The following is a 13,818-nucleotide window of genomic DNA, read 5'->3' as shown; positions in this document are numbered from 1 at the left end:
ATCTTGAATTTTCATAATTGTTTTGATTTGTTTTCCATGTTTTTTAAAATCATTTTACAATTGTAATGAATAATATATATGTGCCAACCAGTTCTCCACATTCTTGGCAGTATTATGCGCAGGGTGTTGTAGTTCCCCGTTTCGCCGCTGGCATCAGTTAGGCAGCACAGTTTTGTCCCCCAGTCGGTAAATGAGTGGCAATTCTATCTTTCTCTATTCTATGATAATATATATGTGCCAACCAGTTCTCCACATTCTTGGCAGTATTATGCGCAGGGTGTTGTAGTTCCCCGTTTCGCCGCTGGCATCAGTTAGGCAGCACAGTTTTGTCCCCCAGTCGGTAAATGAGTGGCAATTCTATCTTTCTCTATTCTATGGTCGAACGGACAATCGTGTTCATACACGGAGAATCAGCATTACACTTTTTGCAGTTCGATTTTACACCACCGACTAGTTTCAACCCTCGAACTGAAAAAGGTGTAAAATGCGAACTACAAAAAGTGTAAAAGTTACACATTTACCAGTTCAGGGGTCAGCCTTGGATTTATGGTACGTTCGTTTGATGGCTAGATCCACACTGAGTGCCGCACTCAGAGCTGTCAAAGTGTTTCTTTGAAGAAACTCGCGCTTGTTCCGCACGAGTTTCGCCGCCATCTTGGAACTGAAACTCTAGTGCCGCACTCGATATTTTTTCAGTTTCATGCGAGTTCCACGCGCACTGACAATTTTTTTTTCATAGCTTATTTTTATTAGGTCCTTTTAGGTGCTGTGACCAGGTTAGGACCGAGGATCAAAAGTAAAAGAAAAATAAAAAACCCGTAACTAATTTAGATTATCATTTTCTCGTGCCATGTGTCAGCAAGTGTGCGATCACGTCAATCTGTTCCTCGGGTGTCTTGCACTGCCTCAAGCGACCTCTGTATTCTCTGTAAATGGACCACAGCTCCGACTCGCTGTACGGCTTCGGTTCGCCTTGATCCGCCTTCGGGGTTGCACCGGCGCCGGTGCCAGTATTATCTGGACTTCTTCCTGCGGGACGAGGATGTTTTTCTTCCGTCCCGACGGACGGCACCGCTCCAGGTAGCGGAGGAAAATCCGCCGCGGTGAACGCGGCTCCAGCCGGAGTCTGTTTCTCCTTCTTCCATGCTGGCGGCTTCGGCTTGGACGCCTGCTGCCTCGATTGGATGAACTGCGCACGTTTGGGACAGCTGCGGTCCAGACCCTCGTGAGATCCAGAGCAGTTGACACACTTCTTCGCTTCGGTTTCTTCTGCTTTGCACTTTTCGGTGCTGTGGGCACCCCCAAAGCTGCTGCACCTAGGCTTGAGATGGCAGTTACTGGTTCCGTGACCGAACTGCAAGCAGTTCTTGCACTGGGTCACGTGCGGTTCCTTGTTCCGGTAGGCCACCCACCGGACGATGACTGGTCCCACTTTCTTCACTTTCATACTCAACTCCTTGAGACTGGTGTGTCCCTTGGGGAAGAGCACGATGAAAGGCGTCTCATCGATGGCGGGGAGTTGTTGCTTCCGCTTTATGGCGTGTACTGCCAAGGCGTCCAGTTGATGTTCCGTCTTGAGCAGCTCCTTGATGTAATCTGGTTCCACGTTCGGGAGACCTCGCAACACTACCCGGTGCGGTCTCGCACTTCGCTTTCCGTGCGTGTAGAACTGCACCTTGTTCTTCATCAGGTGGGCTTGCACCGTGTCAAAGTCGTCGCTCGAGAAGCACGTAATTTTGGTGCCGTACCGCGTCAGTTTGTGTTCCGGCTGGACATCACATGACGACATCACCTTCGCAAGGCTGGCAAAGCTCGTGTCTTTCACCACCAGCGGCGGCTGCTTCATCCCCCCGGCCGACTTGCCGGGTGCTGGTACCACGGGGGTGGTTTTTTCTGCTGCTGGGTTCGCATTGTTGTTGTTGTTGTTGCTCTTCTCCGCTAGCGGGCTGAACTTGTTGTTGCTGAGCAGTTTCTCCACTTCCTGGCCATCACCGACGTTGATCTCCTCCTTAGCCTTCCTGCGCCGAACCTTGACCACGGGACGAAATGCGACCCCGTCCTCTCCTCCTCCTTCGGAGTCTTCCACCTCCATGCCCGTCACCACCTGCTTTTTGGGTTGGAACCCGTCCGGTTTCTCCCACACACTTTTCTTCATGGCCGCGTTCCAGTAGAACGGCCTTCCATCCTCAGTCCTGTGCTCCGTCCACTCACTCTCCGCCGTCGCGGCCGCCGCCATGGCCGTCGGCGAAAGTTAGAAAAAAACACCGTCAAAAACGCGCTAAGCTCCAATCAAAGGACACACGTCTGCTCTGTGCGAGCTGTCAAACTGGAATCCAGCGCACTGACAAATGACGTTCGATTGAACCAAAACTGGCACCAACGAGTACGGCACTCAGTGCCGCACCAGCTCTTCAAACGAACGTACCATTAGAATTTTTTGAAGATTCTGCGGAATCGTTTCGCTCGCTGTCAAATCGGGACTTAGTGCAATTTGGTTTCTGGTGGTCAGAGGAGTTGAAATGGTAAGTTTTGCGCCAATTTGGGAGCAGTTGCCGGAAAAGGCACCATTCCGGTTCACCCCGACCGGAAAACCAAGAATTACGGGCCAGTGAATGTTTTTGTGGCCGGATTCGGTTGAATTCTTGGTTCTTCGGTCTGGAGGAAGCAAAATTCTATCATCCGGCAGGAACTTAAACAAATCTGTCGGTTGCAGCAAGAAAGTGCAAGATTTCGGTTCCCCCAGACCGGATAACCAAGAATTACGGGCCAGTGAATGTTTTTGTGGCCGGATTCGGTTGAATTCTTGGTTTTTCGGTCTGGGGGAAGCGAAATTCTATCTTCCGAATGGAGTTGACACAAATCTGTCGGATGCGGTAAAAAAAGTAAGATTCCGGTTCCTTCAGACCGGAAAACCAAGAATTACGGACCAGTGAATATTTTTATGGCTGGGTTCGGGTTAATTCATGGTTCTTAGGTCGGAGGGAACTGGAATTCATGGTTTTCCAGACTGGAGGATTTTCAGACTGAAAACTAACCCAACTTTTTTTAACTTGTTTCCAGGTGAAGCTAAACCGACGCTAAAGTGAACCCAGCGCGCCACGGAACTCGGTCCGGCTTTAAAGATGCCCACGGCAAGCGCCTGTAAGTATTTGAAAGGTTTTGTTGTGATGCCACTCCTAAAGTGGAGCTAAATTTTTTGATTGCTCTTTATCGGGGGAACCGTTTTTTTATTTTGTTCTCCCAGCGTCATGGGTGAAGTTCTTCACCAATGCCGGCATCTCGTCGTAGGTGGCCGTCGGGTACGCGCATGTTTTTGTTGAGAACCGGTTCCAGATGGACATGTTGATGGATTTGAACAAGGAGTACCTGTGGGAGATGGGCATCACGACGGTGGGGACATCATTGCCATCCTGTGCCACTCGAAGACGGTGTGCAACCAGTGTACCCGCGACCGGGTGCTGTCCTCGCAGTCGGCAGTCGTCGAGGGGCCAGTGCTGCCGGAACACTTGGCCTATCTGGTCCCGGTAGCGGCGGTTTCCGCCACGCTTGAGCAACCCACCCAAATCGGCGGTGTCCCGTAAGATCCTTTCTCCTCAGGAGAGCTGAAGAATTTGCCTTTAACAATTGTTGACCTTTTCAGGCCCCAGCTCGGCGGTGTCTCTGCCGAGCAAATCGCAGAAACACTTTTTCGAGCACAAAATCAAACTTCCGGCTGGCGGCGGATCTACCACGAACATTGTGCGCATCATCAACACGGGTTCGGACAAGAAGGCATCGCTCGTGTCGACGGTCGGTAGCTTAGGCAAGCGGAGTGTCGTCTTCGAACGGCTCGAGCGCAACTCCAATGACGGGGAGAAGGAGGATGGATAATTGGACGATGACATTGGCGACGCCGGAAACGGAAGGGAACCGCCGAAGAAGATGGTCTCGAAGGTCACGCTCAAGGATATCGAGGCGCTTGGGAAGAAGAGTGACAGTTTTCCTCGGTCGATGTTCCTGAAGACTGATAAAATGTTGCACTCCTTCCAGGTGGCACCCACCGGATTTTCTACTGAAGGTCAACCCGAAACCGTTCTAAGTCTCATCAACATCATCGACTTAGTGCACCACAACGATATCGATCCGGATTGAAAATCCGGAGAAATTTGGACGGTAAAGAGTTGTTGCCGGTAGCGCTAAGTTTCCGTGACATCCGTCAGGACCTGTGGATCCGGATGGGCATTGCCAAGAGGCCATGGCCACTCCCTGCAACAAAAATTACGCCATGACCTGAGAGCGGAGTGTTAGAACTTGAATTTCAGCAAAAATGTCAATTTCTCTATTGTGAAATAAAAAATAATAATTTGTTGGAGAAGCAACCGTAGAATTATAATTAGTTATAGTAGTCTATGACTTAGGAGCTACTAATAAATTTGTTCATTCGTTGTCTATCACTCGAACCTGCCTTTATAATTGTAAACAATTTAGAATATAATAAAAATATTTGATTCGCCAGTTTTTATTGCAATTTAATAATCAATTAATCAAAATCCGAAACAACATGAAAATACGCCCGCATGTATGCAATTTTCCAACCAGTGAAACGGGTGTAACGTTTCAATTTCAATTTTACACGAAATCCAGTTCGACCCCTGTTACACGAAAGTATGTAATCGTACTTGAACTGAATTTCGTGTAATCGAACTCGATTTCGTGTAATGCCTACACGCTTACCAGGGGAACTCAAATTTGAGTGGATCCAAGCAAAACGGCGCAACCCAGTCACGGCGTTCTCACAGGATTCTTACAGAAATCTTACAGAGCGAAAATGTTCTTACTAGAACGCTGTCATCATCCTGCTAGATTTTCTCAAGAATTCTTTGAGAATTCTAGCTCAAATGCAATAACCGGTTCTAGCAAGAGCCGGCGAAATCAACCGGTTCTGTTAGAATCTTGCTAGAATTTGCTAGAACTATTCTGACAGGCCATCCTGCTAGAATTCTGTGAGAATCTTGCTAGAATGAAATGGCAAAAATTTCTGCTAGAATTCTGCTAGAATTTTGTTAGAATGTTCTTGCTAAAAATTTTGGTTGAAAATGACGACCTATAATTTAATTCAAATAATAAAAGAAATAAATTATTTATGTTTAATGTCAGTGAAGAGAAAACAAGATTTTTAACATTTTTATTGCACTATAAAAACACTAAGGAAACCAAAAATCACTGTCACTGTGCTTTTTATCTTCTCTTTGGATAATTCCTGGATTCTAGGGGAAATATACCATTTCTCAGCCTATTTCTATTATCGGCCTATCAGCACTTTGATCATGGATTACAGCTTTCGTAAAGTATTTTTGACTGTTCCAAAGTAACAGATAGCTCAAATAAAAGTGAGCAAGCAACTCTCCATTGTTGATGTATCTAAAAAAGTTGATTTAATTGCGGAAAACTGCAAAAGTGATGAGAATTGGTCGAACGGCTTAGAGTGATTAAAATGGGTATATTTCCCCTAGTTTTACACTTTTTGTGGCTTGGCCGGAATCTCCTGCTGAGGGAGAATGGTCGGGAAAATTCCTTAGATGATGGCCGTCAAGCGGCTGCCGGAGTTGACAAATTGTGGTGAAGTTCTGCCGTGTCTTCCGGAGTTGCCAATCGGAATTGTACCTAGGTAATTAAAATTAAGAAAATTTTGTAACTTCAAAGTACACGAGTTATTTATAACCATCTTACCAACTCCAGGAGGCCAGAAAACCAACAAAAATGCACTGAATACACATTTTTTACCAAATTAAAAATAATTGTGGCTTTTGCCCACAAGATTTTTTTCACAAGATGGCGGTCACAATGCGGTTTGGCGAAAATGACGCCATTCTCGCCAAATTTTGCTCTGCTAGAAAGTTCTAACAAAATTCTCACAGAAATCTGGCAGGCCTGCTAGAATCATTCTAGCAGGATTCAAGCAAAACCAGCTCTGCTAGAAATTTCCGTGACCGGGAAACCGTAGTCATACAAATTTGATATCGAGTACCCGAACTTAATTTTAACATGGTGGAGCCGATGTCAAATTTGACATGCGCTGGGTACCGAAAAAATCCTCCGGGAAAGCAGAAAAACGGTTCCGGGGGACGGATATCGGTTCGGAATGATAGTTAAAAGGAAATTGTCTTTCTGTCTGTTAGTTTTTGGATGATTTTATTCAAATTTCAATCTAAATAAATTATCATTTTCATTATTCATTATCATTTCAGCACTTGGTGCAACGATTCCAGCGACTACGGGTGGACGAGAACTAGCGAGTGACACTTGCCAGCGGCCGGATGACGATGCTCTTGTCGAGCGGATCGCCGGGAACGATCCGCCAGTAGTGAAAGACATCGAACGAATCGCTGGAGAGGATGAATGCTTTGATGGTGTAGAGGGGGGAATCGGAGATAGGTGCGTCCTGGGTGACGTGGCCACGTCGCCGGCGAGGACGGTGTACACGAAGGAAATGCAATCGGCGGGGGCTTGCACTTCGACGAAGAGATACGGTTCCATGAGGCCGGGTGTGGCAATGACAAAGGCAGAGTAGGCGATTCGGCGGGTGGTTGGCATCTCCGCGATGGAGCGGTTCCTGGGCGATGACGACGGGATTTGAACTTTACGTTCCGGATGAGTCCTTCGCGGCGTGGTCCTTCGCGCGTGTCCCATTAGAAGCCTTGCATGATGGAATCTTTTACAGCGCCGAGCAGGGTTTTGTCCACTCAACGGTAGGGCTGGAGTTGCTTTGGGAGAGGTTGAGTGCAAGATCATTCCACGGCGGGGAAGGCGTAATTTGTCTCCGCCAGGGTTCTTCTAAAGGTATTCCTGACCCGGGCGCCGCCTCAATGGCAAAGCTCAGATTGTTGCGGAGCTCGTGGGAGCGTGCACTTTCCATCAGCTCCTCTTCGACGTCGACAGTCGAGATTGAACCGTATCTGCGTTCCGCAAACGGGGCAGTGGACATTTTCGAGCCAGTTATATGAATCAGCTTTGGAGCCGGCGGCTTGGTTAACGGTTCGAACGCGTTTGTGGAACTGGCTGTGAAGATGGCCGTCGGTGGCCTGGAAGATTTAAAAGTAATCGGAAGTTTCGCAGTGCAGCGTCTGCACGATGTCGTTCTGCAAAAAGTTACTGTCCTGCAGCGGTTGACCGACGTCGGCAGTTAGAGTTGGCTCTGGCGATTCCGTGATCGGTTCGGCTTGCTCGTCCAACGGAGCAGCTGGTTCCGACGATGGTTCCGTAATCTTCTTGCTCGCTACCTTCTCCCTGCTCGAGGACAAAAATGTGTCCAGCTGCTTGCTGGACAAAAATGTTCTCAGAGCACAGCGATCTTGAGCCACGGACGTCGAGAACCGAGTGGATTCGCCGCCGATCTTCGACGAGCAGTTGACCTGGACGCATACCTCCGGCCGTTGCTGTGAGTTCCATTTCGAGCAGGTCACGCGTCGTCTGCACCAACTCGTACTCGCCGTGGTGAACCGCGAGACTCGTCCTGTATAACGACCCGTCTTGCGTGTCTTCGTATATCAACTTGACCAACTCGTGCAGTCCTGCCGAATCGCGCAAGCCTCATGCCCACCTTGCTCTAACCTTTACTACCGAGCACCTCGCCACTGTCGTACATTTGCAGAACATCATCTTTAAACTTTTCCTGCAAAAAAATAAAATAAAAATTGGAAAATTAGTGCAACTAACAAAAAAAAAATCTAATTTTCTTAAGTTGTGCTAGAAAGGGGACCCGAATAGATCGATCTAAATCCGCATGTTCTGGTAACAGCCGTCGCAGACTATCAAAATGGTTCTCGTTCGAGGCGTACCAATTCCCCAAGCACTTTCGTTCTTAACCAAAGAATTCCGCTGCTTCTCAACCTTTTGCATGCGTCCATCCTGCTCGTGCCTCCAAACGCTTTGTCCAGTCTCTTCAAAAACTTAAAAAAAAAACATTGTCCGAACGGTAAACGCGATTACGGAATGTGTTGCAGTTGGCCACGAAGCTTGTTCTAGAGGTAGCCTCAGCGATAGCTTAGCTAACGATGCAGCGACGTTTGGGTTCCAGAAGGTCGATGGCACGCTCTAGCTGGTACGGGATTGTCGGCCGCTTGTACTGTGTTGTCCATGTGCCGAGTTCGACGTCTTTTGGGAATCCTAAGCAGGGAGGTAATGTGGCGTAGGAACAAGAACAACTGAGCTTGAGTTCGGCAAGTGTAAGCTCGGATACTAGCTTCCATTCTGCATGCGGCGTATCGAATCTCCGAAGATCATTGAGCCTTCTTCGGCTGCTGCCTGACTTTGTACAGGAAGATGTTATCGTTCAGGTTCAGCAAACAACGTAATCTCTGAATATATGTACTTCGCCGACTGTAAACATTTTGTCATGTTCTCCGAGTTGATCTTCAGGTTAAACACAAACGGTTCCTCCGCCACCAAACGCGCATGGCTCCACCGGCTGGAAAGCCTTTAGCGAGCCCATTTTCTTCTAGTCCTAATTCACTCGCTTCGTACACCGTAACCTGCAACCGAAGATCCATCATGTAACGCTCCTTCTCCGGACACATGTCTCCGCTGTTATCACCGACTTCACCCCAAACAGATGCGGCCTTCGAATCAGGTTCTGGCTGGTGCTGCTGCAACCTGACGGCGCTGGAAAGTGCTCCGTTTTTTCAGAAATGTTTCAATTTCTATAAAGATATAAGTAATTAACTTCAAAGAATCATCTGAAGGCCTCAAACAGGATACGCGATCCATCAAACGTATTGGAGCGGTGAAGGTGGACGACGAGAAGACCCAGGAGATGCTGGAGCAGCCCAAGCTGGTCAAGTTCTTTAAGATGGAGATGCTCTTGCCCAAGAAGCGTCTTCAGGCCAGTTCGGCCAAGGCGGCGTCGGCAAAGATTGAATTCTGCGCAGCTAATAGTGCCGGGAACGTGGACCTGGGAATGAAAACACCGACGAAGGTTGCGCCAGTTCCGGCTCCGGTGGCCGGCCCCAGCGTGAGCGAAATGTCCATGGACCAGATCAAAGCGAAGCTTAGCCGGAGCGCGAAATTGGCTGAAGACTTCGCTGAACAAGCTGCAGAGAGGGTTCGACAAGCTAGACAGGATGGAGAATGTACAGCTGGAGGAGACCAGGAAGAAGTCGGTTCCGCCGAGCCCGGGGACGGCGGCTAGGATTTTGAAGGAGTTCCAGACGCTGGAGGTGGAGGTGCCGGTGGGTTGAGTAATAACTATCAGTTTGCAGATAAGCTAGCTGAAGAGAACAAAATGCAACAATGCATTCAACCATGCGAAACAGTTGAGATAAGAATCTTATCTTAACTCTTAAGCAAACAGCCCTTCAAATCAAAAACTAAACTAACATTGTCCACTTTTCTTCTTCCTTTTCAAGCCCACAGAAACCGTTTGCTTCGCCCAACAAAATGCTGCACCAAGACCAACCACAGCTCGCTAATGTCCCCGCAGAAATCGGCCGTCACGCCGAAGCGCCTGGCCACGTTGATGAGCCCCATCAAGCCGCCCTCGAAAGTTACCCCGGAGACGACCCGCCCGACCAAGGTCCCGGCCTACCAGCGGTTCCAAACGCTGGTGGTTTCGGGCCATCCGGCGCTGCAGCTGTTGTACAAATACCGCTATCTGGGCGAGCTGTTCAAGTGCATTGACACCGTCTGCGCCATTTTCCACAACCGGAAGAAGCAGATCACGTTTCGGAAGTCGGCGGGGCAGCGGGATGGCGCGGAAGAACTTTTACGAGAACCGTTTGGCGCATATTAATAGTTCAACAGACTGTTGTTGGCCAAGGCTAAAGATGCCCACGAAACGTTCTTGCAAGCACTGGATCTTCCGATGAGAATCGCAAAGGAAAAGTCGACCCGTTAGACTCCGGAGTTTGATCTGGAAAGCTGCTCGGACATTGCCAAATGCCACTTTCCCTGCCTCCGAACGTGGAGCGATTCTCTTTGGCCAAGGACGTCCTCTCGACGAGATGAAACCCGTTTAACTTCCGGATCCAGCATCCCTTCCCCCACCACCTCCGCCTTCTCATCTGCCCAATAAATCTCGAAGCGCACCTCCCGGTACAGGAATTACAAGTTTTGCGCGAACAAACTGGAACCAACCAACGGGAACCGTACTCCGGGACACCTCCCATCATCCGATCACCGTTAACCATGTTCACTCGACCCGCCGACCTGGATATTCCGGCACCATTGCACGAACCTCCTCGCAGTCCATAGAACGGTTCTCCGGCGTTCCCGTTCGGTGACCGGTCTCGGCATCCTCTGACGTCCTCTCCTTTGCCCCGTGGCTGAGAAATTTTAACATAAAACATAATGATATTGTCAAAACATTTCCATGAATATTGCTACGAAACTTACCAAAACGTCCAATCTGTAAAACGCTAAGTCCAAAACTGACACTTTCAAGATCCATCAAAGTCATCGAGCACTGATGATCAACATTACACACTGTTCAGTTCACTTTTACACACTTGTATGGGATTTTTCAGTTCAAGTATGATTACACGAAAGTGTGTAATCATACTTGAACTGAAAAATCCCATACAAGTGTGTAAAAGTGAACTGAAAAAAGTGTAATGCTGTTTACCAGTGAGCAAATTGAAGTTCGGTTAAGTGATCTCAAATTTGCTAAATAAAATCAAAACAAACTCATCTCAAAATTGAGATCGATGAACCGAACTTCATTTTGATTGAACGAACTTAAAAATTGAGTTCCCCTGTAAGCGTGTATCCTCCGTGCAAGTATGATCGATTTTGTTCGGGGATGTAAACAAAGAATAGGAAGCTCCAAATCTTACAACAAACATTATCCGGAATTTTAAACATGGTAACATTTATTTAGGTAAGTGAAACACGAGTCATAATAAAGGGTCATCCATCAGAACATAATATGGCGATTTCTGTATTCTAACCGTATTACCTGAGAAGACAGTCAAAAAAACATTTTGATGATTTGAAAATCAAGATTTGTGTTGAATCAACGAAAAGTTTTTTGTAGAACTGAGAGAATTAAGGTATATTTCAATGCAAAATTGGCGTTGATTATATTCAATAAAAAAATTATTGAGTCAAACCTAGTACAGGCTGATCGTACAACATATTTTCTGCGTGTAGATACGTACATTGTATGATGCATGAAGTGATTTGTTTGCCTTTTTACGGCACCCTCCGCAAACTTCAAACCATATAAAATTGCTGCCGGATCTTTTCCGGGAGGGATCCGGAAAAAGATCCAGTAGCAATTTGTATTGATTTTACGTTGGCTGAGGGTGCCGAAAAGTTTGGTTATGTTTTGCTTGTTATGTTACAACAGAAACGGATTCGAGTGGTAGAAATGACAGTTCTCCCATAAGGAAAAAAAGTGAAAAAAAGCAAAAACTGCTCGAATGGAAGTGCTCCATTGCACAGTGTTCGGAATGGCAAAATTAAGTGGAATAAATTGATAACTCCTTTATTTGAAATCCTAGCCAAATGGAATTCGGAAGAGTTGTTGTACTTGATAAGGGCTATCTTTTGATGTTATTGACATCCAGGGTGTCAACCGAAAACTAACTCTGTTGGATGACGATCTAGGGCTTTGGTGTCTTCGGCTAAGTTGTAGAGGAGAAATTTCATGAAAGTTTGTCGGAGGTGACAAATTTGTAGTTCTTAATCTACTCGAGATATACGTATTTTTTTATGACATAAACACATCTTTGCCGAAGACAGCAAAATGTGTTGAGTTTTTATTGAGGAGTTATCAACATTTTTATGTGTTTTTGAGCCTATTTTCAAATTGCTCTGTACACACTTTCAACTACATTTCCTGCAAATATTTCCGTGTCTATCGGTGTCTATTTTTAGATACCGTCAGTGGGGGTGACATTGGATCTGGGGGGTGAGATTGGGTCAAAATGATTTTTTACGGATTTTACCATTTCTCAGATTCTTTTCAATGAAACTGAATTCTGTTAAAAGGGTTGTGTAGGGGACATCTTAAGATGACTTCGCTGAAAAAAATTCGTTCCTAAAACATATCCTGTTATTTTGGCAGATGTCTTAAGTTGGGGTACGTTTTTGGCCAAAAATGACCTCTCGAAAAATCATTTTTCTAATATTTTTGTTAGAATTGCTCGAAAACTACCCAAGTGTTTGAAAATCTCCACTTCAAACATTGTAGCGTGTCAATACGATTCCCTCGAACAAGAAACGCTGTTGGATGACTTTTTTTACCATATCTTTGTATTTCAGCATCATTTTAGTTTCATTTGACCCAATGTCACCCCTCTAAGGGGTGAGATTGGGTCAATTTTCAAACAATTGGCATTTAAGGTAGTGTTCATCAAAATCGACCATATTTTGGGAAAATGTTAGTAAACTATCTAAGAACAAATCTACGTTAAAAGATTTTCGATGTTATTTAAATTGTTTTTGTTATTAAGAAATTTCGAGAGGTGTTTCGTTTTTTGACCCATAGTCACCCCCACTGACGGTATCTAAGTTTGAATTTGACGGTTTTTGATCAATTTATTAATGATTTTTAAGAGGAATCTTATTGAAAACGTGGTAATAATCGGCTTTTACCAAAATAGCAATCAGGCCACTTCCAGGGTATCCGGAACCGGTTTCGGGGTCGCCAGATATGGTCCAGTTGGCTTTTTACTAGTTCCAGCCTGCATGGCTTGTTATTCCGTTGTCATACGCCAATGATCTGAAATTATTTCTCCGCATTCACTCCATCGAAGACGCCCTACTTCTTCAAACCGCCCTGACAACCTTTGCTAATTGGTGCTGTACTAACCGCATGGTCATAAATCCGAAGAAAGGCTGTATCATCTCTTTTTCTCGCAAAAAAAAGGTTGACCACATTTGAATATCGCCTACACGGCGAAGTCGTCCCGAGGGAACGTTGCGGGAAGGACCTTGGCGTCCTCCTAGACTCGGAAATGACGTTTAAACACTAGTTTAAACATCATATTTCTTATATTGTTGACAAAGCTTCTAGACAATTATGCTTCATTTTCCGAACGCCTAAGCGGTTTACTGACATCTACTGCTTGAAATCCCTGAATTGCTCGCTTGTCAGCTCGACTTTGGAATACTGCTCTTCTGTCTGGAGCCCATATAACTTGAGACCCCCCTCCCCACCCTTTCGGGCATAAATTTCGAAAATTTTAATTGTTAAATCAAATAACAGAAAAATTGATTTCATTCAAAATATAAATTATGAAGTAAAGCGATAAAATACAAACCATATTCTTATTAATCCTAATGTTCTTGTTCATGAAAATTCATTTGATTATAGAGTTTCTGACAGCTTCAGGATATGTTAAAGGTACTTTTTATGATGTTTTGTACTAACCAACATAGAACTTAAATGTGGATCAGTTTCATGGATTGATCGCAGAAATTCATCATGCTAAGTCAATATTTTGCTGAATACTTTTTTCGGTATCAAACTGAGATTCTCCAGTTTCGCTTGAGAAACTTCGGTACGAATACCTTATTTTGACTAAGGTACTCAATTTTAAATGTAGGCAACAGAAAATTCCAATAAAGTCATTTTAAACTTCTTGAAACCAGGTATTGATTTTTGAAGCGACGATGCCCACGAAGTAGGTAGCAAAGCAAGTGAAATAAACGGGCGCATATGTAGATTGCAGCAAATTTTGATAAAACGTAAATGTTCAAAATGGCATATCCCCGATAACGCAAAAAATCGCAGGCTGGAAATTTCAGCAATGTTAGATTATGATCCAATCTTTTAAGCAGTGATCCCCGTGCGCCGCGTTCTGTTTTCTGTACTCGATCAAACACCAGCACCGCGTG

At 45.7% G+C, this 13,818-nt stretch overlaps 1 long non-coding RNA gene across 1 annotated transcript; it reads left to right on the top strand.

Moving 5' to 3' along the window:
* Positions 1-2,508: 2,508 nt before the first annotated feature.
* LOC6051575 lies at positions 2,509-3,279 on the top strand. The gene is made up of 3 exons (XR_005276939.1): positions 2,509-2,522; positions 3,061-3,141; positions 3,245-3,279. It is a non-coding gene; the product is annotated as an uncharacterized LOC6051575 (long non-coding RNA).
* Positions 3,280-13,818: the final 10,539 nt, after the last annotated feature.

Source organism: Culex quinquefasciatus, chromosome 1 (genome assembly GCF_015732765.1).
Source record: "Culex quinquefasciatus strain JHB chromosome 1, VPISU_Cqui_1.0_pri_paternal, whole genome shotgun sequence".
Taxonomy (NCBI): domain Eukaryota; kingdom Metazoa; phylum Arthropoda; class Insecta; order Diptera; family Culicidae; genus Culex; species Culex quinquefasciatus.
This window is presented reverse-complemented; position numbering and strand designations above follow the sequence as displayed.